The sequence below is a fragment of the Haliotis rufescens genome, unplaced genomic scaffold (assembly GCF_023055435.1).
Source record: "Haliotis rufescens isolate VD_foot unplaced genomic scaffold, xgHalRufe1.0.p SCAF_15, whole genome shotgun sequence".
NCBI classification, from domain to species: domain Eukaryota; kingdom Metazoa; phylum Mollusca; class Gastropoda; order Lepetellida; family Haliotidae; genus Haliotis; species Haliotis rufescens.
The window spans coordinates 10,716,479-10,737,986 of NW_025963835.1; the positions used below are offsets into that span (position 1 = coordinate 10,716,479).

The 21,508-nt window shown below is 39.1% G+C and overlaps 1 protein-coding gene across 3 annotated transcripts in view; it reads left to right on the forward strand.

The window, feature by feature from the left end:
• The first annotated feature begins 10,723 nt into the window (after window positions 1-10,723).
• Window positions 10,724-21,508, forward strand: part of LOC124110414 (TWiK family of potassium channels protein 18-like) — a 57,003-nt gene continuing 46,218 nt past the window's right edge. The window contains exon 1 of one of the 3 annotated variants that reach the window (XM_046469770.2): window positions 10,724-10,964. The gene's annotated coding sequence lies outside the window, so the exon portion shown is untranslated. Of the gene's footprint in view, window positions 10,965-13,565; window positions 13,734-13,763; window positions 13,903-21,508 lie in introns of those variants that run through there. The other 2 variants (XM_046469768.2, XM_046469769.2) reach the window with 2 other exon arrangements.

Here is a 21,508-nt window from a genome sequence, read left to right on the forward strand (position 1 = left end):
AGACTGCGGATTGATCTAGCTGCCATAAGACAGTTGCTTAACAATGGAGAAGTGCTGAAAATGTGTTGGTGTCGTTCTCAGTGATATGGCGAATTAACAAATGGTAGCAGAGCGTGTCCATATAGCGAAGGTTGTTGTTAGCGTCTGTGACGGTGAAAAGCGTATTTGGCTGTGAAGTGTGAAGTTTTAGGATACTTTATTGACTTTCAAGTTTGAAAACGGTCCACGTGCGAAAACATGGCGACCATGAGATTGAATCCCCCGGATTTGGTTAAAGCTGGAAATTATGAACGATACAAACAAGAACTGCTGGCTTGGAGACAGGTAACTGTTGCAAAAACGACTGAACAAGGTGTAGCTGTAGCGTTGTCGCTTCCTTATGACCATCCCTTATGTATACGTGAAAATGTGTTTGACCACATGAACGTTGCCGATTTATCAAAAGAAAATGGTCTCGACATTTTGATCAAGTTTCTTGATGAACATCTTCTGAAAGATGATTTGACTGATAGTTTGGAAAAGTTTGAAGAGTTTGAAGATTTTCGTAGAGAGAAAGGACAGTCCATTAATGATTATATTACAAAGTTTGATTTGATGTACAACAAGATTAAGAAGAAAAATATGACATTGCCTCCCGAGATTTTGGCTTTTAAGCTGTTGAGACGTGCAAATATCTCAAGAGATGAGAAGATGTTGGTGTTGACTGGGATGGACTATTCAAACAAAGGACAATTGTATGAACAATCCCGAACATCTTTGAAGAAATTTTTGGGAAGTGATGTGACAGGTGGAACAAGTTTTAAAAAGTCAAGTGAGATACCTTCCATTAAAGTTGAACCTGTTGCATTGGCTGCTGATGAGAGTTATGGTGCTTTTAATCAGAACTATCAAAGATCCGCAACATTTCGTGGAAGACGTCAAAGTAGATTTCCAAACACCAGTTACTCCAATAGAGGAAGATTTCAAGGCAGAGGGGGATCATCTTCATATCGAGGGGGTAAAAACATGAACCCTCCTGGTCCAGATGGTAAACCTTTGACTTGTTTGTGTTGTGGTTCCTATAGACACTTGATTACAAGATGTCCAGACAGCTGGGAGAATTTATCAAAAAGGGTATACTACACAGAGCATGATGAACATGGACATACTAGTGAATCTGACGAAATGTATGCTATTTTGTTCACTGGTGATCAAAAAGAGGAAATAGTGTTGCTGGGACGTGAGGCTAGAAATTGTGCTGTGTTGGATTGCGGCTGTTCCAAGACAGTGTGCGGAAAATTGTGGTTGCAGTGTTATATTGACAGTTTATCCAAACAAGAAAAAGAGAAAGTGGTCAAGACTAGCAGTGATACTGTTTTTCGGTTTGGTGGTGGAGATAAGTACAAATCTCTTGGTTCATATGAACTGCCAGCAGTTGTAGCGGGAAAGAAAGTTACTATCATCTCAGATGTTGTCGATTCAGATATACCTCTTCTATTATCACTGTCGGCAATGAAGAGTGCTAAAGTTCATCTTGACTTGGAAAATGACTGTGCGTATGTTTTTGGTAGTTGTGTTTGTCTAAACATGACATCTTCAGGACATTACTGTTTGCCAATCATTGAGAGTTTGTCAGCAGATTGTGAAAGTGTCAATATGGTTTCACTGTATGATGCTTCAACGTCAGATAGAAAGAAGATCTTACAGAAACTTCATCGTCAATTTGCTCATCCATCAGAGAAGCGTCTGATTGCCTTGTTGAGTGATGCAAATATATGGAAAGACGAGTATGGAGATATTTTACATCAAATCTGTGAAAATTGTGACATTTGCAAAGTTCATTCAAAAACCCCTTCCAGACCGGTAGTTGCCTTACCCATGGCTACACATTTCAATGAGAAGGTAGCAATGGATCTTAAGAACTTTAGGGACTGTTGGATTTTGCATATGGTGGACATGTGGTCGCGTTTCACCATTTCAGTGTTCATAAAAAGAAAGACTCCTTCGGCAGTGATAGGAAAGATTATGACATGCTGGATAGGAGCGGGATTTGGTGTCATGCAATCAATTCTGACTGATAACGGTGGTGAATTCTCAGCTGAAGAAATGCGAGAGGTAGCAAGCATCTTGGATGTACAAGTGATAACAACAGCTGCAGAAAGTCCTTTTCAAAATGGTTTGTGTGAGCGCATACATTCAGTGACTGATCATATGCTGGTTAAGCTTGAAGAACAGTGTCCTGATACACCACTTTCAGTTCTACTTTGTTGGGCAAATATGGCGCGTAATGCACTCCAAATGTGGCATGGCTTCAGTTCATACCAGCTTGTGTTTGGACAAAATCCTAAGCTTCCAAAATATTATGACAGATCGTCTCCCAGCTTTGGAAGGAGTTACTTCTTCAGAGACATTTGCTCAACACTTAAATGCTTTGAATGAGTCAAGAAAGGCTTTCATAGAGTCAGAATCTTGTGAAAGAATTCGTCGTGCTTTGAGAAACAAAGTAAGGGCATCAGAAGAAAGATATGAAAATGGTGATCATGTCTACTACAAGAGAGAAGGACAGCAGCGATGGCTGGGACCTGGTAAAGTTGTGTTCCAGGATGGAAAGGTTATCTTTGTTCGTCATGGTGGAGTTTTCGTCAGAGTGTCTCCAAATAGACTGGAGAAAGTAGGTCATGAATTTGAACATGTTGAAAGAAGTCACAAAGAAGATGATCGTTTTGAAACCATACAAGGTGATGCAAGTGAGGAGGAGATGGGGAATGAGATTTTTGATCTCAACAATAGAGACACAGAAGAGAGCAGCATGCAAGAAATCACTGACGGAAGACAAGTTTCAAAAGACATATCATTGAAACAAAACGACAGAATATCACTCAAGACACCAGAAGGAAATTGGGTATTAGCTGAGGTAATATCAAGAGCAGGAAAGAAAGGTGGCAAATACACAAATTGGTTCAATGTGAGACAAGATTCAGGTGAAGCGGTTAGTGTAAACCTGGACGTTGCAGAGTGGAAAATTGACACTGTAGATGAAACTGTAGCAGATGTCAATGTCGTGATGGTTCCAAAGTCAAAACACAAGGAACAATCATGTGTAAGTGCAAAGCTTGAAGAATTGAAGAAGTTAGAATCTTTTGACACTTACGAAATAGTTCTAGATCAAGGACAGCATAGAATTTCAACAAGATGGGTGATTACAGAGAAGGGACAAGAAGTGAAGGCTAGATTAGTTGCAAGAGGATTTGAGGAGGATTTTTCTATGCGGAAGGATTCTCCAACGGTCAGCAAGAGTGTCCTCAGACTATTTCTTGCTATTGCAGCTTGTAAGCAATGGAATGTCAAAACCACAGATATCAGATCAGCTTTTCTGCAGGCAAAAGAATTGGAGAGAGATGTGTTCTTGGATCCACCAGAAGAAGCAAATGTCCAGCAAGGATATATCTGGAAATTGAAGCATTGTTTGTATGGACTAAATGATGCTGCTCGTCAGTTTTATCGCAGTGTAGTTGAAGAACTTGTCAAATTAAAGTGTGAAGAATCACCGCTAGATCCAGCTTTCTTCTATTACAAGAATGATTCTGTGTTGCGTGGTATGCTGGTGAGTCATGTGGACGATTTTTTGCATTGTGGTGAACCAGACTTTGAGTCAACTGTGATGAAGCAATTGCATCACAGATTTCTTGCAGGAAGGCTGGAGGAAAAGAGTTTCCAGTATATCGGGTTTGACACTATGCAAGATGAGAGTGGTGTGTTCATGGACCAGTCTGCATTTATTGAAGACATACACGTTGAGGTGATATCATCAGATAGAAGTGCCCAAACGAAAGCACAAAATTTAGGGGGATAGTTGGAAAATTGACCTGGGCAGTTCAAGGTTCGAGGCCTGATTTAGCCTTTGAGATGCTGGATCTTAGTACGAAATTCAAAGCAGGCACTGTGTGTGATCTTATAAGAGCTACAAAAGCCTTGAAAAAATTGAAGTCTGTTTCAACAAAAGTGTATTTTCCTAGGCTGGATGATCAATTGAAATGGAGGATTATTGTGTTTTCAGATGCTGCTCATGCAAATCTGAGTGATGGCATTGGCAGCGTGGGTGCGCATGTGATATTTCTTGCTGATGATAGCAATTGTTGTGTTTTGTCATGGCATTCTGGCGAGATTAAGAGAGTGGTCCGTTCCACCTTGGCTGCAGAGGCTCTTAGTCTTCAGGAGGGGTTGGAAGAAGGAGTGTATCTCAGGGGGGTTTTGGCTGATGTGATCGGCGTTAAAGTGCACATGGAGGCATATGTGGACAACCGCAGCGTTGTCGATGCCATACATTCAACAAAAATGGTGCATGATAAAAGACTGCGGATTGATCTAGCTGCCATAAGACAGTTGCTTAACAATGGAGAAGTGCTGAAAATGTGTTGGTGTCGTTCTCAGTGATATGGCGAATTAACAAACTCCACCACTACCGCTCTCTGTACAGCATAGTTTGCATTCCTTGTCACTGTTGGCTTTAATGCCTACTCGGCGTTAGTAGGTCTACTGATATTTGCATGTAACAGAATGTCATACACAATACATCCCTCATTGTGGACAATCCCATTGTAAAGATTGTCCATGGATAGGCAATTTGCCAGTCGTATCTTGATTCCACCCAATTTATATTCACCTGAGAGTATGGGTTTCTTTTAGTGTTATGTGTGAACGTCATTAATCTGCATTTTGAAGCAGGTTTGAAACAGCTAGTTCCTTCTTTTAGGTTCAGTAAAACCTCCTGGACAACTACTGTTGAAAACGTCTCTGTATAGGAATGGGACATTCCCATCTCCCAATAATTCGTCAATCCGGAAGATTCCACGCACTATTTACAGTACCTTCAGAGTTCACGGGGTTCCACGGTATACTTTTACAGCTGGTCAGTCATGTAGGTGACATCATCCACGGCAATGGCTCAACATTTGGTCTGAGAGCATTTTGATTATTCAGCTTTTCAACTGTTATTTTTTAGGATGCAAAGGTACACAATTATTTGTTTGCTCAGCTTTCTGTCACAAGTCTGATTTACAGCTTCAACTTCCACGTTCAGAACAGCTGCTCAGAATTAGTTATTTCCCAATATAATAATTGACAGCATGAATATGTCTACTTTCATTTCAGAGAACTAAAATATATATTATCGAAAAAATATCAAACATAATCTGCAAATGTGTAAATATGTATAGCTTTCCTATTAAAGAGTGAAATATAATTCATTTTATGAACAGTTGTTCGGAATAATGTTTTGAAAGTGTTGAAATATTTATCCAAGTGAAGGTGTTTTCATGTCTTTCTTATATCAAATGTCAAGACACTGAGTATATTTTTCCGAAAAAGAGCCCCGATTATAATTCTAAATGTTATCATATTGCACCGTTGTTAAATATAGGATTCCATCAATGACGTTCAAGCGGACATTTATTTAAGCTGTAAATTGTTTTGTAACAAGTTATACATGCATATCCCCTGTCCCTATCTGAATGGTAATGACATCATAGAAATGATGTAAAGTATGGATGGGTACATGTACTTTGGGGATTAATATGGGAAAGATTCTTTTAATATCCTTCCAGTTATTAACTTTAAAAAGTGACGAATGAAAGACATTATTATATCGATTAAATGGTGCAATTTCTATTCTCATGTAGATTACGAAATAAATACTCTCTCGAACATGGCTCATATATGCTCCTATATATAACGCATAGTGTACTTTTAGGAGCAATATATTGTTTTGAAACTTTTATTGTAAAATATAGTTATGTATTAGAAAAACTTGAGTTGCTGAAAGTTTGAAAGTGTACACAATCGTCAAAGCAAGCATATGACTGAGGACCAACTGTTCTACATCTATAAAGGTTTTTGCAGCATTTTGCAACATTGTTTCCTACACCAAAGCAGTGGGGAACATTTCTTTGCCGTCACATACAACCATTGATAGTGTTGTACGAACTGTGTTTTAAATTATGAAAGGGTTGTAAGGTAAGCAAACTATCCATGTGATAATTTGCTATGTTCTTTTCTCATATCAGCATGTTTATTTAAACGGACACACACGTGCATTATGTAGCTGTGTAAAATGTGGTAAAGAAATGGAAACCTGTCGACATGTTTCCACTTCTATGAGACCGTCTTCCTGACTTTTGTTTCAACTACTGTATCAATATTGCACGTAAACACAAGCTGTCTCCATCGCATGTTAACATAACACCGTACCAAACACGACGTAGCTTCCCTCAAATATTTACCAGGAAATAATCCCCAAGGATCGAACAAGGATCGTTGTGCGGATCTGAACATTTTGTTTGTTTTTTTATAGCGATACTGGTAATTATCAATTAATACATGAAGGATAAGCAACATTTTGCGAACAATAATAATTAAAATCATTTCGAATACCAACGTCCAAATAAGTTAACCTGTTTGAGATCAAACGTTGCCATGTGTTGCTTCCGGCATCACATCCACTATTGGGTGATTTTGAGCACAGCTCTGTTTGAATAAATATTTAAGGTTTAAATTGAATTTTTAGATATTTGTCTCCACGTTTGCTCTTTGCGTTTATGATTTTTTCACCGAACTTAGCTAGCATTGATTTCTTGATCTAATAACAGGTATGTCTTAGTGCAAGTGACATTAACAATCATCGTATGCGAGGACCATGCTGTTTTCCTAGAGAGAGGCCACTTAAAACGCATGAAATATTAATCTATATGTCTACCAAATTTGGAATTCTGTGAAAAAACGTGATGGGAAGTCATTATCGCGTCTTTCTAGAAATGTCTGGTAACATATAAGACCCTCCACACTTTGACAAAAGATCGCAATCCTTTCTGAAATTAAAGTATGAAACTTTTACATTCGTGTTGGAATGTCCTTTACATATTCCGAAATTACGCTCCATCTTATAATATTTGCAATTTCAGACAACCACTCGTTTGTTTTCAGAACTCTTTCTGATCATTTACATCCAAATATACAGCAGTTAGTTTATTCTACTGACTCAGTATCCCTTTGAACCTGTGGAAGTAACGCTCAACTTCCTTAGCGTATACCCACGTGGAGACTCTGAGACAGCGAACATGGAGGTCCCCAAATACCCAGTGTTGCTCAAATTGGGATCCGGTTGTTACATTCACACTAGGTCGTGGATCGTTGTTCATGATGTCCACCACTTGTTTTTTCTGTCCCCGGCTACTTCCATGACGTAGTGAGACAGCTGGTTATTGCTGATAGGGGCGTGAAATATTCACTCACCACGTAACTTAGAATGACATCAAGTCTTTACATCATCCCTAAACCTTCACTCAAAATAGGTATCACAGGGCATGCTTCCTCATGTCTGCAACACTGACGTATTTATAGTATCCTGGAGCATCTTTTATCTAATGCTCCCATTATCTGTATTAACCACCCCACCTCTTCTGTCCCCAAAAGACGGGTCTCAAAAGGCTTGAGTACAATTTGCCACTTCCGTCTGCCATGATGTGTGATCGCTGTGCACCGTTGCGTCTCTTGGGCATTCTAGAAACGTTTGATAATTGGTTCGAATAGCTGATTCAATCTGATTATGTTTCTAGTTTTGTCAGCACGTTAACGTCTAAGCGCTGACGTTGCAAACGTCTAAGACCTGCACCCTTTCTGGTTTCACGAACGACACACGCCGTGATATAACTGGCATAATGGCAAGATAGTCTGATCTGTGAATTAGGGATCAATAATAGTACCTTTTCAACAACATATCTTATTTATGGGTAAGATAAAGGTATCAGCATTTAGTACCATGTTTATGTTAATAAAGAAAGTATTTTACAGAACACATTTTACGCAGTTAAAGGTTCATCGACAAAATCCACATCATCTTGATCTGATATCAAATAATTTAGTGAGGGTTCAAATGAGAGTCACGAAGGTGTCATTTGGAATGGTATCATTTCATTCTCTCAATTCTCATTGCAGTTCGGGAATGATTCAGGATATTGCCCTTACAGATAACGGTAATTGTGGTTGTTCTTCTCTCTAAAATAGTCATTATAGCCTTCAGTTGTGTTTAACATTCCATTACCAGGCCATATCTTATTTCGTTGTTTTTAGATACTTACCTTCTTCATACCTTGACGAAACGGGATGACACTTACAAAGGCACTCGTAAAATATAGCAAAGAAACGTTTGCTTTCATTTCATTTCAAGAGAATCATATTTTATTCCTACTATCGCTACCATAAGTTACTATTTGTAACTGTACAACCGTACCCAGTCACCGCACACTACCTTGGAATTTTATAAACTATTTCCGTTAATCCAGCAAGGATCAATTCCTGACTTATCAACCCATCAATACATTCCCTAAAAATACCAAAGCTTAATATTTCTGTTTCTCAACGCATGACTACCTTCATTAATAATAGCTTTATTGTTTAAGAAACATATCAGCGTTTTTCAGTTCGCTTAAATAGAACTTATCTCAGAAGCAAACAAAACTTAGACCCGCCCGAGACCATATTTCTGAACTATGGCAACAAGATCTGGTACCAAATAAGATAAGCACAGTCTGACAGAAAGACACAGACATTATGCTGTCATCCACCTCCACGCAGTGTGTAGAACACCATACGATACACTTCACCGTTGGTTTATCTCGTAACCCGTACACAATGACATGGCCATAGCTCCTTTGATGCCTACGTAATGGTGAACACCTCTTGGCTCTCTCGTCTCGTTATCGGAGATTCCCACCCATGTCTTGGGAGGTTCTGTATGTAATACTGTAAGGGACATTGTCGTGTTCTTGTGTTTTCGCGATCGTGGCTTTTATAAACAGTAAACAAATCTAGATTGTTCGATGACGTGCGCGATGTCCCGTTTTCGCACACGCCACGTTCTTGACGATTTATCAAAAGTTGACAACTTGATAACGTAAGAACGTGAGAACGCGACATTTCCCTTTACGGCATTCCATATTTCTTGGAATGGAGATGCCTGAGCAAGTGCAAAAAATTAGATGAATGTGTATATAATCCAAATTCTGTTCTTTTATCTGAAAAACGCATAAACCATCGAGATGAATTAACATTGGGGTGTGAGTGTGTTTTTTTCTTTGAGATACGTATAAACACAGCTTCTGGTCATGCAACAGATTAAACCCTACATTTAATAGTCTTCCATAAAGTGATACCTCCCTCCTTTGTCATTAATCCTATTTTCATTGTACATAAAACGCAGCTATATAAAAAGAAGCATATCTATCTTGTAGGGGGGTGGGGTGAGGGGAGAGTAAGCCTAGTGGTTAAAGCGTTCGCTCGTCACGTCGAAGGGTCGCGTTCGATTCCCTACATGGCTAGATGTGTGTCCCCCGCCATGATATTGCTGGGCTGTTGCAAAAAAAACGGCGTAAAACCATGCTTACTCAATCACTCACCCACTCTCTAGTAAGGTCATTCAAGATCAGTCGTCTTGGCAGAGTTGTGTCAACTAGGTATGCCAGGATCCTACGATCGCGTGTTCGAATCTCAGACATTCTTTGAGTGCGATCATCGGATTGTGAGCAGTAAATCCTTAACAAAGTGATGAACAACACACGAGGGGATCGACTTCCCCTTTCTACACCATGCTGACACTCTGTTATGTCATTAAATTGCTTTTTAAAGTGCCGTTAAATCCAATTAACTCACTCAGGTACCCATTTACTCTTTCCAGCAGCTAATGATCGTAATAATGAGAGATCTCAGAATTAAAGGTGATATCTATCAAGTATTAATTTTACTAGCACAAAGCAAAAACATGGTCATGTGTTCCAGTGTTGATGGCAATGAGGCTTCTGCTATATTGCAATGCATTAACAAACCTTCATGTCTAAGATATTCTTTTTAATTCTGTTAATGTGTGAGATTTCAACATATAAATTGATTGTGTGAGATTTTATGCCATACTTCGCAATATTCCACCCACAACACACTGCTTCACAGTGTATGTAATTAATTCTAGAACATGCAAACCAGTGATTGATACTCTAACAATTGATCCACACTTTGATGGTGCGATGCCTCTCAATGTTTCCTGGTCAAGCCGTTCACCAATTATACTCATAGTTCAATTATATTGGCGAACCAATTCTCATTTACACAATTTGATGTCGCCTTTATTACACGAAGAGCAATTTATATCCAGGAATTACAACGTCGAAAACACATGTTGGAAATATTGCCTCTGATTCACTTCCTCGTAGAGAAAATATCTTTATTATTAAGATTATACAGGAGAAGGACATTGATAAAAAAAGACCATCAGAACTTGAATATTATATTCATATTTAACTATTTGATATATCCGTGGGACATGGCGCCCATCATGAAAGTGCATATAAAGAGCGACAAGCGTTTTTCATTTGTTTAATGACTCTATATTTGCTTATTTTAAGTATCGGCTTGGTGTACGTCATCCTGATACTGCAATGCAACTTTAATTCTGTTCAAACCAACGCGCCCATATTATAAGTTCATGATGGTGTACAATTGATTGTACACTTCATGCACCTTTTTTATCATATAAAAAATGTTATTTGAATAACCATATATGTACATCAACATTCCGATACAACCTATATTCACAACACGTACCAGTCATTAACACATACCCTCGAGCATTTAACCCAAGTATGAACAAACACAGCTTCTATGCAAGAGAATGCAACAAGGCCCATTACGCCATACGGGCAACTTCTGTCTCCCATACAACAGCGGAGGCTACACCGAAAAGCAGTTTGTAAAATGTCTGATTGTCGATAATTGGCCTTCAGAACGTGACGAGAATTTGAGCATGTGGTGTGCAGGCTCAACCTAAGTGCTTGTGTAACCTCTGTTGATAGAAGTCCGAAACCAAAACTTTCAGGTGACATTATACAGAGAAGGCAATCTCGGTATTGGAGTATACCCCTAGTGTTCTGTGGCTGTGATATGTAAGTATTCATCTATGGTGTATATGGCACTAGGTCACGAACATGCTTGGCTGTGCCAGTGATCATATGGATACATATGTAGAGGAAAGACATATCCTTTGTCGTGGTTATGAGTATAAGGCCATTGATATTTTTTGGATATGCCGGCTAAATAGCGATTCAGGCTACAATGTGGTACCATTTTATCTTCGCACCAATTCTGGTGTGTGTGTGTGTGTGTGTGTGTGTGTGTGTGTGTGTGTGTGTGTGTGTGTGTGTGTGTGTGTGTGTGTGTGTGTGTATTGGATGAATGATGTAAAGTACATTATTTGAGGATATTACGGAGTTTCCCTGACACTGACATGCATCATCTGAATTAATAGTTCAACTTTATGGAAATGGGGCAGGCTAATCAAGAAGATAATTTGATTGAATCATGAATTCGATCCTAATATGGATCGTGGCAGTAAGGGTCGAAAGACAACGCTTCACAGCGAACAGTGTGATGTAGAGCAGTGGTGCACCCATTCCCGCTTTGTGTTGGTGTGTTAGGTCATATAAACAGTGCGAGTGAACATTTAAACTACAGATCACTAAATGGCATGTGTGCTATCCAGTCATTTCCCCGTGATCTTTCAGTTTGCGTGATGATCTGTAAATGTTGTATGAACTTTTAAACTATTACAGACAACGCCCATAATTTGTCATCATCACGACTGGGTTCCTGTGGTAATAATATCATATAGTGCCTTAAATCATAAAGTCATAATGCCCTCACATTTAAAGATATTGTAATTGAAATAAAATGATTTTCCCAACAGAGACCGGTATATCATCGCCAGCATCTGAGATATTGATGAAGTTTTTAGTATGATATGTGCACATAAAATAGATAAAGAGGTAATTTATACATTAAACTTTCCTTTTCCTATCACGATCTGCATTAACCTGTTCTTCCCATGCCTGCTGGTTGTAAGATTTATTGCTCAAAACACGTGGGCGTATTTCAGTCATTAGGAATATCACATTTTGACATCTGTAAACGTCCTGTTTTTTTAACGATTAGGTTTGAGTGTGATTAAATGCCACTATATGTTGACAAAACAATGGCGCACATTACATAACACTCCACTAACACCAGCACCGTGGCTGTATCTACAGGATACTCGGATCTTAAGGGTTGCGTCCCTTACTTTTCAGGATCCGCTGGCCGTAAAGTTATATTTCAGGTTCGCCCTGTTTATAATCCTTGGTATGTCCGTATCACCAAGGTGACAAACGTTTACGCTGAGTTCACCTGGGTTTGATTCCAATAATAGGCTAACCAGGTGTGTGAGGCGTGTACAAGACTACATGACAAGAGGGATGACTTCAACTTTCAAACTTGCCCTTTTTATCGAGAAATATTCCTGCAGCTCCTGTCCTTGGTGTCTACATTTCACAACTGTTGAGGTACAATCGCGCATGCTCTTTCTATTAAGATTTCAAAGAGCGTCATACAACTCTTGATCAAAAGATGTTTGATCAATATTACAAGATTCAAGGCCTCAGTAAAGCTTTCAAAAAATGTTATCGTAGACATGTGGAGACATTTCCAAATTTGAGGCATCAGTGACAAAATTTATGTACGATGCCATTCCTTATTTTGACTAGTACCATATTATCCCGTGTTTTTTCAGGTGATCAATTGGCTTGCCTTTGCATGTGTTTGTGACGGGTGCCATCGGTGCGGCAGGATATCTCACCTTTTCGCGAACACCTATTTCTAAACCGTATCACCATTCCTTAGTGATTCATAACACATGGTCATGATATAGTCGGAATCGTACAATTGACTCTTCTTTTGGCGCAGCTTTGTTGTGAATATGGTAAGGGGTTTGTCGCTTTTATTTATTGTGAGATCGCACTAGCAATTATGGCAAATCACAACGTGAGAAGGGTCCACAATTTATTAAGTTTCCCATCACTGGTATGGATTTATATTCATGAAAAAAAACAGTTATGATTTTTATCAGTTAACCAAACAGGAATAATTACCGTTACAAGGTAACACCTTTAGAGCAAAACTGAATACATTGATCAAACGTAACAGATGCAGCTGCAATGAGACGGTCACATTTAAGCGATGTATATATTGTGCTACCTGCAGAGTTATGAACCAATTAAGTTTAATCTGACCGTGTAGCTTTCTTCACGTCTAATTTGCGCCAAGTGTAACCAACAGTCATTAACGCCACCTGTGTTTGATTTTAAAGCTTCTGCTTTCGTTTGACACTGAAGAATTTTAATGAAATGTATATTTGAACATGAAATTTAAATTCAGAATATTCAGACAATCAAGAAAATGGTATTCAAACACTTCAATCAATTGCCTCAATGGTTTCCCTTTTACAATTACAATTCAGTTTAACAGATAATTGAAAAAAAACATTATTTATACCAGATGTAACTGATGACTGAATATATACACAATGCCGTCACCACACTCGTCACAACTCTCGTTACATCCTGCAGAAACTCAACCCGTAGTGTTCCTAACAATGTACAACTAACTAAATCTTGATGTCATGTGACTTTGTCTGTGTCACGTGATACAAAAGTAGACGCATTCCTGCATGATTGACGTCCGTGAATGACCCGCGGCCTGGGAAAGAGGAGAGTCAATCCCGGCTTTAATCATTACAAGTCTGCCAGCCTTGCACTCCCAGGGATGCCATGCGTTATATGCAATATGCGAGAGCTGGTATATTACATTCAGTGAGATGAATTGGCCGGAATCCCCCCCATGCTGTGAGTATGATCAGTATGACATTTAGAAACCTTGCAAACTTTCACTGAGGTTATTTGTTGCGGACGACAACACGCTGTAGTCAGCGTCACGCTTGATGCATCGCTACCTTCGGAAAAACAGCGTCTCTCATGCATGCCGTAAGAATCGATGTCGTCTTGTCATTTGCAGGTAAACTTAATGTATTTTGCATCGACCGAGGGCACCTGGGCCCGTTTGTGCATACGAACTGTTTTAATGTTCTAAAAGTACGATAAGGCATGTTCAACCAGTGTATATTTGTGTGAACAATGAGATACATATTTCATATAATATCATATTTGAAAGGGAGTCATCCTTACTATTTCATATGGTCATTATAAATTTTGCTAAATATGACACGACTCAATCACATGTACAAATAAGCCACAATGGTATCGTTGACCTTCTCCTGAACATGTTATGAAGTGATTAACAATTATACTTTTTATAAGAAAGAAAAACTAAAACGCTTTTAAAGTGTCAGTTTCGTCCAAACATTAAAATATTCATTACATCTTGCAAGATGTTTGTTTATAAAATGCATTTTACATCTTGAGCCATTTGATCGTTTGACTTTTATATTTTCATTCAAACTCTTGCTACCATTCGAGCAATGGCTCCTATAACTGGCGGGTTATGCAATATGCATCTCTTGGAAATATTTATTGCACAGGACGGTTATTGTGATAGCAACCAATACGGCCAGCAGTCTCTACGCTCCACTGAAGATATTCGATATTCTCCATCAAGCTGTATTATGATGTCAATTCCCCCCATCCCCCACAAACCGCTACCTTATGAGAATGATTCGCCGTACTGATAGAAACAGTGTTGACAATGTAACACGATATGTGTATGCAGCGTGCTAGATATATGAATATTGTAATGTGGTCGTGACTGTTGCTAAACTCGTCGACTGTTAATGAATTATAGTATATTTCGGTTAAAGATAGTTTCATTTTTTTTCATTTTAACCGCCTGTCTCAAGTATAACTTGTTAAAATACACCTGTCATTTGTGTATAATTAAATGTTCAAAACACGAGCTGCAGTATCAATCTATATCGCATCAAGGCACCCTCGGAACGGTTGTTGACTTCTGTTCAATATATCATTGTTGTTTTCATAAGTATATTCTAAATTATATGGCAGTGAGATACATACATACATACAGGACAATTTCAAATCCAATTTGTGAAATCCGATAAAGTATGCACACTATTTTGCGCCTGTAGCAAATTAGAAAGGTTTTCATTCTACAAAACATTATTTATAGGGGGAGCACGTCTCCATGTCATGTTTTGACACAGAGATACTTAACAGCACTTCGATATTGTGATATATGACCACAGCACATGTGTTCAAAGGTAGAGTTGTTGTGTAACGCTATCCTCTTGTAGACACAGACACTATTCATTTATTCTCAAGCACCGGGCGTAATGTTCGCTGTTTGAGTAACATTAAATATAGATGCTCGTTGAGTACGTTTGGAGCTAACGAGTCCATGCGGGTCCTACTTCTGTAGATTGTCCTCAGCCTAGCTTGCTGCATTCTGATTATAAAGGCCAAGGACAACGTCGTAGTTTCAAACAGTATGGCCTTGTTCGGATAACTTAATGTTTGTTTCCTTGGCAGGCATAACATCTAAGGCTGCGATTTTGATTCTTTCGGTTTGCTACCTACAGCAAAGTCATGTGACATCCAAATACTTCGTAGCTGTATAGGTAAACTTCATGCTCCATTTATTCTAATATTGGAATATTCCAGCAATATTCCGACGGGGAATCTCAAGAATCGGTTAACAAATTGTACCTCTCAGGAATCAAACCCCGGTCTTCACTGCGACCAGAGAACACTTTAACTACCAGGCTACCCTACCGCTATACCTTCTTCTACCTATACACATTCTGCCCTGATAGATATTGGAAGGGCATTAGGGTAGCCTTGTGGTTAAGGCTTTTCTTCTTTACGCTGAAAACCTGTTTCGATTCCTCACAACGACACAATGTGTTAAGCCCATTTCTGGTTACCCTGACGTGGTATTGCTGGAATATCTCTACAAGCGGCATAAAACCATCAACCTAAAATAATAACGTAACAAGAAATAAAGATAATGCGTTTTTAGTTCAAATCTATGTTACGCCTCCATATGACATACTACTAGGATAATTACATTTTGTGGAATCTTTTAATAATACCAGAAAACGATAATGATATAAAATTATTACTCAATTTCTTTATTTCCACAACGATACCAAAAACAGTTTGATACGGACCATGAACTACTGAACATAACCAGAACATCCATATTGATCTGTGACGCTATCCGTTGCAATTTGACGCCAATCCCATTTTCAATGAATACACGCGCATTATCGTGCCCTAGGGACGTGGATCTAGTCCTTATTACGGCTGTTCTCAGAGTGTTGCAGTAAATGTCATAAATAATATATGCATAATATATTTTCGTGGGGTTATTTAGAATTGTCTCTTCCCGTTTTTATACCTTGAAAACGATTTAGAAGTAACCTCTGGAACTTAATTACTGTTAGGCTTGAACTCTTGACAGCAAGTACATTTCGATACGTTTTCGAATATTTTTCCCTTTCGAATCAGTGTTTTATGTTTGGTACTAATATCATCAAACCATAAAAATACAAAATTCATTTTTTGTAGATTCTTTGGTAAGCACGAGTACATCTGAACAGTCCCTTTAATTCATGTACACGTAACCTCACACATCATGCAATATTAGAAATTATTTTGTTATTCCTGTTGTGAATCCTTGGTTACTCGAAGTCGCACAGTCGAGTTTTCCACGATGCCGATAAGTTTTCGGCACTGTGCCTAGATGCTCGTCATAGAACTAGTCCGTGTAAAACTATACAGTTCATTTGTTTTGCAGAGTACCAGAATGTACATTTTATGTTTCGTGTAATACAGCACACATGTGATCTGCTTTTCAGTCACATTGATGTTCGTAACAGCTATGCCCTGTATCACAACACATTGTTGTTCTGTTGTGCAGAGTACCTTCATGTTCATTATTGATCTTACTTCAGTTGAACACGTTGTTATTCTGTTGCGCAGAGACCCTTGATGTTCTTTACAGCTGTTAACTGTTCTGGAACACGTTGTTGTGCTGCAGTGCAGAGTACCTTCATGTACCTTCAGAGTACCGACAACACCCTACAGATGCTCTATTGGGTACATGTCAGGGGACTTAGCCGGCAAGTCCAATGTCCGTATGCCTTCTTGTCGGAGATAACCGGTAAGACTTTGGCACGATGTGGACAGGAATTGTCATCTTGCAGTTCAAAACTTCTGCCGATTATTCTCGCCAATGGAACAACGACAGGGCACAAGAATTTCGTCAACATATCGCTGGACAGACAAATGTCTATTTACAATAACCAAATCAGTTCGCCTGTCATGTGTGATACCGCCCCACACCATGACACTACCGTCCACATGCCGGTTATGGTAAAAAAATTGTTGCCCTGGCTTACCGCACGCCGCTACGTCGCCTATGACGTTTTCTGCCATCTGTGATTCGGAGAAAAGATCTTGATTTGTCTGTGGACATGGTGTAACGCCATTGGCGCACAGCCTGTCCCTTGTGTTGTCCAGCCAATCTCAATCATTGTCGCTTGTAGACGACTGTTAGGGTCACACCCTTCACAGGAAGCCTTGCTTTCAGGCGGACTGCATGGAGGCGGTTTTTAACTGTAGATGTAGAAATTCGCCTTCCTGTCGTTGTACGGAATTCTCTATTCATAACAGAAGCCGATTTGAATATATTGCGTGGTGCAATCTTGTTTGAGTGTCGTTTCTTAGGATTGTCGCGCCCAGGTCTCATTGCAACCCCATCCGTTGGGCGGTACTTGTTCCACATCACGTGCTGTTCATGCATGATGTGAAATTTCATTGAGATTAGATATTACATTCGGATGTCACGTCATGGTATTATCAATGTACACCTCAACGATAGCTTCATTGAAATAATAAGTTCCCTTATTGGTGGTATTGTATACCAGTAGTTTATCTGCTTTGCAGACAATTTGATGTTCTTTCAGTCCCCGTAATATCCTAAAATATATTCACTGGATATAGTTTTAATACCCGGTGGACGTGAATATTGAAAATCTGTATGTGAGCAGCTCCACTTGTTCTGTTGTTTTCAACCATGGCATGCCAACCGGGGCATATGTACTGACGTTCCAGTCTTAAGTCATGTGAATGTTTCCTGAATAAAAACCACGTAACATAAGGTTTATTGTGTAATTGAAGCTCTGTCCTTAAGCTAAATTCATCCCGGCAATGAAAATCAATATCCTGAATGAATATTTCTTCATCCTGCATACGTTGTGTATGACCTAACACTGCAAGAGTTTGACAAGAGAGCGGTTCTCCTCTTTAACACACATTTGTATACTTCCACTCAACGATTCGCCAAATCTCATATCATTTCCTCTTCAAATTAAACGTTATAATATGGCAATATTCTCTCATGATCGTTTTACATTTAATGTTAGTGTAAGTAGTTTAGGTTCAAATAATCAGGACGTAACAATATTCGTTTACATGATTTGAAAATTTATCTTAGGTACCAAATATATCTATGACGTTATAGACATAGTTTGATGGTAATTCAGCTATAGATGGGATATACAGCACCGTAAATGCAGGCTGGCTGCTATAAAACACTTTGGGGAAAAGTTAAAATATTACAAGAATTATGATAAATGACTTGGATTCTGATGTCGTTTGATCAAAAGGCACATCGTGGTGGGTAATATACGAAAGCAAAGGTCAATTTACTTACATACATGTTTCTCATATTTACAGCTATTCTGTATTTATTGAATATCATTAATAGGTTCTTAAAACGTTGATATGCATATGTTATGAGTTCAGCTTTAATCTATTTTGTGCAGTCAGATCCATTGGTGGGTTTAGAAAAAATATTTTCTCTTCTGGGTTGCTATCACAGTTTGACACATTCCGCATACACAAGCGTACAGCAGATAAGTGTTGGACTGTCATTACACCAGTCAGTGTTTACTCTAAACGGCTCGGTGATACGAAGCAGATACATCTCGTTGAACTGGGAACTGACCTTCCCCGCCCTTGATAATGCTAACTAAAATCATCGCATATCTCCTGAACATTTCCTCCTGCCACAGTGACATTTTCACCATTTGTATCACAGGAAGGATCATGTTTGTCAAATGTGTATTAAGTCATATGAAATATTTCTCACTTCTACACTTTCTATGAGTATTGGCTCGAACGTACACACATAAACAACACTCAACACACCATCCCTAATGACAAGTCTGACCACCTCTTGAGTGCCACCGCCGCACACTCTGGCGAGTACTACCTGTAGAGCAAGACAAGATCACCCACAAACTCTGACGAGTATTACATGTAGAGCAAGACAAGATCATCCACACACTATAAGGAGTACTACGTGTGGCGCAAGACTAGATCACCCCAACACTCTGATGAGTATAGAGTATAGCCTGTAGAGCAAGACGAATTTGCCCCCACACTCTGACTAGTACTACCTGTAGAGCAAGACAAGATCACCCCCACACTCTGACGAGTTCCACCTGTAGAGCAAGACAAGATAACCCACACACTCTGACGAGTACTACGTGTGGAGCAAGACTAGATCACCCCAACACTCTGACGAGTATAGAGTATAGCCTGTAGAGCAAGACGAATTTGCCCCCACACTCTTGACGAATACCACCTGTAGAGCAAGACAAAATCACCAACACACTCTTGACGAGTACTACCTGTAGAGCAAGATAAGATCACCCCCACACTCTTGACGAATACCACCTGTAGAGCAAGACAAAATCACCAACACACTCTTGACGAGTACTACCTGTAGAGCAAGACAAGATCGCCCCCACACTCTTGACGAATACCACCTGTAGTGCAAGACAAAATCACCCACACACTCTTGACGAGTACTACCTGTATGGCAAGACAAGATCACCCACACACTCTTGACGAGTACTACATGTAAAACAAGACAAGATCATCTCCACACTCATGATGAGTGCTGGCTGTATGGTAAGATAAGACCACTCCCACCTAGACCAAGTGCTAGGGCAAGTGAAAATCACACTTTGGCGAATTGTTAACGGTAGGGCATCATTTATCAATAAAAATTCGATACTAAATAAATTGTTTCAAGCGCAGTTTCATCTCGATGTCAGTTTCCAGTTTTACCTTCGTGTTCGAGACAAAATATATCTTGCATAATAAATGCATACATGGTCATCTGGGCCCACTTAACATATATTATCGAAATACTTCTGCAGCGAATCATCACACAACAGAACCAATCTCTCATACTGTACTAACTTGTATTGTCAGTGTCAAGCCACCAGTCATTATTATAAAGTATAAAGAGACAAGAGGCGGTTATACACGACTAATGTTAAGTACTGGATATGTTAGTTTTAGATCTTGATGGTAAAGCCAAGCAATTGTATTTGTGATACAAACCAGTACGTTTGATCTCTCATTAATAATGCAATTGGCATGAGAATGTATGCGATACATTGTGTGCTCAGCACACAGACATTTAACAAAACGAGTTTCAAGGCAAGATTCTTGGAACTGCAGATGTCGGGTTATGTCGCGTAACAAACATCCAGTCCAGGGTGTACACTACAAAGTGAATGCGGAAATTAATTCGAAATGATGCAATCTTAAAAGGTAGCCGAAGTTTGCTGATTCTGAAATTTGGTAAGAGCATTCCACCTTAACCCCTGACATTGTGATCATTTAAACGTCAATGAGGTCAAAACAGAAAAAATAATGTTTCTCATCGTCGTTCGGGTCATGTTAAATCTTGCGGGTCAATGTTTTTTTTCGAATTGAGCATGATTTATATTGCTACATGTTTTAGATGGTGTAGTTTTCTATGCGCCCTTCGCTGTTCAAGGTTGTACGCCATGGTTAACTTTTCTGTGTGTTGAATGTCATTTCAAAGGTTTTCGAATAGTTTTCTAAATATATAAGTTTAACCTGAATCAGATTGCGATCCTATCTGGCATTGCAACACGTTATGCTGAGTTACATTACATAATCCAGAATCCGATAATAGTGGGTTCATGTGGGGGGTTCTTTCTCATAAATAATCTTTGTCAGAACACAATTTATCCGTGCTCATGGTTTCATCAATGGAGAGTGAGTGAGTGAGTGAGCTTGGTTTTAAGCTGCTTTTAGCAATATTCCAGCAATATCACGGCGGGGGACACCAGAAATGGGCTTCACACATTGTACCCATGTCGGGATTCGAACCCGGGTCTTACGCGTGACGAGCGAACGTTTTAACCACCCGACCGCCCCCATCAATTGAGAGACGTCTAGTGTCTGCATTACTTGGGGCTGCTCTCCCACATAAAGTTGATACGCATGTATGTAGCTGTAAAACTGCTTAAAGAAGCGTTAACACCAAACTCAGTACCATCTGCTTTAGGAGATTCAGGGCATACGGTTTGCTTGACATATTATCTTAATCTTGAACGATATTTTGAAAATACTCCAGAATATGATTATGATTGATACATGTTCAATGAATTTCAAACAAACCACTCAATGTTACATTATGTATTTATTTAAACATGGGTTACAAAGTGCTTCCGAAGGGACCAAAATCAGTCAATATATTCTATATGAGGATAATGCCTCATTATTCACGGAAAAAATGATCGTAATTGTTCTTATCT